The sequence below is a fragment of the Bombus vancouverensis genome, chromosome 7 (assembly GCF_051014615.1).
Source record: "Bombus vancouverensis nearcticus chromosome 7, iyBomVanc1_principal, whole genome shotgun sequence".
Lineage (NCBI taxonomy): Eukaryota > Metazoa > Arthropoda > Insecta > Hymenoptera > Apidae > Bombus > Bombus vancouverensis.
Window position 1 is genome coordinate 16,306,777 of NC_134917.1, and position 2,995 is coordinate 16,309,771.

Here is a 2,995-nt window from a genome sequence, read left to right on the forward strand (position 1 = left end):
CAACACCAAAAATTTTCGTCCTTTTCGTAGCTGTTTTTTTCTGGCCCGTTCTTCTAACGTATGGCCGGGTAGAATCTAAATTATCCGTGCACCCGCACCCCGTATATCAAAGCACGGACAGACAAACCGACACTACATGTACGATTGACGCGGGGCGCATTCCTCCTCTTTGATACACTTTATTGGTCTAATAGAGCCGAATTGTTGCCGTATCGTGTAAAGCAGGGTAAGCATCGAGCTAGTCGTCTAGACATCTTACAAGAAGCTTCTCCTTTTGTACGATAATCATGTTGCATGTAAAACAAACGATGGACCACGAGCACGTGTGAATTAGATCGCACTTGATACACATCGGCAAAACATGGTTTTCCGTAATCACTTTGTTAATAAATCTCCGTTGAACAAAATAGCAAAGTAAATATTTCTTTAAAATCGTCGCTCCTACTAGGAAATTATATTAAGATATTTTTTGTTTCAGGATTCACATCTGTTGTTTCTAGTTTTGAGAATTATAATTTATCAGTCCGGTTTTCGAAAAGAAACAAACACGACAGGAGATTACGTGAAATTATTTTGTAATTTCATCCTTTTAATCCCTCGATTTTGTATTATCGTTTACCAATTTTATCGCAACCTTCGGATCATCGAGACAATGTTTTGCTCTTGATCGAGCTAAATTGGTTCTAATCGCGTCGCGAAGTAACGAGGTCTATATCTACAGTTGCAGAATAATGTCAACTTTCTCGTTGAGCACGAGCGTAGGATTAGCAGGCTAGGACAGATTAAGGATGTAACATTTGTTGTAGGCGCATAGATCACGATGATGACCCGTAACGAGTACGTGTCGAGCGACAGGGCGATCATATGGGTACGGGGTACACCAAACAGGAGTGATCCGAGTGAGCGAGTGACTGAGTGAGTTGGAGGTCGGAGGAGTATATTGGCCATTTCCGCAGGAAGCCCTAGGTAACCTGTAACCGCCATTGAGGTTGGAACTAACGTGCCACAGATCGCTGTCGTTTCATAACAAACTGTTCTGAATTCGCTTGCTTATAATCTCGTCGCGTTAATCGATTGGTCTTTGCTTTCCAGCGTACAACCTGAATCTTTCCTTCGAGTTTTCAATTCTTCCGTTTGACGGCGATAACGTACCTTGTAAAGTCTCAGTTAGAATATCAAAGTACGTAACATCGATACTTCCTTCTGAGTAGGCCAAGTATCGTATCTCGTTGTCGATCATGCTCTTTTGCACAGTACTTTTACTACTTACTTTTAAACAGTAGATGACCAAGAAATAGCTCGAGCCTAATGGACGTCGACGAAGAAAAATAATCGTACTTCTTTCAAATATGCTAGATATTACATACTTTGTTTCGTTTGCGTTACATGACGTACCTAAGGAAAGAATTTCAGCGACTTCTGGAACCGCTGCTGCCAAGGAACGGGCAAAAAGATGAAGAGAACGAAGAGGAGAGTGACAACGACTGCGATATTATAAACTACCATATAAAATACAGTACAATGTAGTACACGAAATTTTGCATTCATCTATGAATTGAAAGGGTTTCTTTCATCCTTTCATGTTCGATGTGGCACAATGTTTACAAGACCCAGCGTAAATGCGAACGAAGGTGAATCGAAGTCCTCTGCGATCGAATAGATATGCGTACGCGTCGAAGAATGGATCACTTTCGGGTCATCGAAAAGAAAAGCCCAATGCGTCGCTCCGTGACTGGCAATGGTAATACAACATAATACACAGGCTGACTCTTGTCATCCGCAGATTTAATCTGTCGAAATGACTCATCGTTTTGACTTGGCTACGATGAACAAAGACTGAGAAACAACATTGGACAAAACAAGCGCCTGTTTATCCATTAAAGAAAATTACATTGTTGTATAACGATAATTACAAGGAAAATTTGTATTTTTTTTTTTTTTTTTTTTTGTATGAAAATGTGAAACGAGTTTCGAGTTAACATCACCATCCCCTTCGGTTATATCGTCGATAAAAGACGTTCCTTTCTAAGGGTGTGGAAACGAAGCGTTTGTGTACAGAGATTTTTAGAAAGGACGCATTCCTCGTGAAAACGTCAATATAGTTGGTATTTGTTCCAAGCTGGGCTTCGAATTTGCTTTGTACCATCCGACCGTCATACGCGGCTCAACCTAACACGACAGAAGAGGATGGTTGACTTAACGAAGTGATCTTCGGCTAATGTGTAGTTTGTATTCAATCCGATGTTTGCACGTTTAGCGCTCTATTCTCTCTTTGATCGATAAATGAAACTATTCTCTTTTATACTTTCTATGCGTCAAGGAATAATCCTTTAAAAGATGTTGCCGCATACGTGTGACGTTTAATTGTTCCTTAGTCCCGACATGATTCTAAAAGATATAATAAACATTATTACGCACAAATGTGTTACCTCTGAGTACACGAAATTCGTTCGTAATTAATTAATTACTTAATTTTGCCAAAATCCAAATCGAACAAAACTTTCTTTCCTTATAATTAAAGAGTTAAGTGGCTAGGACTAAAGCAACTCGAAGAGAGCGTTTCGTTTGCTGTTAAAACCGTACTAAACAAACTTTTTATTTGCTTTCGAAAAATTTTGAATCGTTCTATTACGTACGCTATCGCTGGCAAGATAAAAAAGAAAGTCATACCACTTTTTCATCGTCGCGCTCACTTTTCCCTGTCTTGAATGGCAACGTGGACAGCCGGCAAAAAGCGGCACGTGCGAATATATGAATGAAAGTTTACGAGGATAGTAAGAACAGGTCAATCTGTCAATTGACCATTGGTCTGTCGGACCTGCTCGAACGAAGGTTCGGATCGTTTCTCCCTTCTGTTCGTCTTCAGACACTCGACAGGCATACCACAGTGGCCTCACGTGTACACGCTTCGCTCTGCTCGGTTCGGAGTATACCTACCACCACCGTACGGAATTGGTCAAGCAGAGTGCAACAGATAAGGGTGGCCATGGTGGGG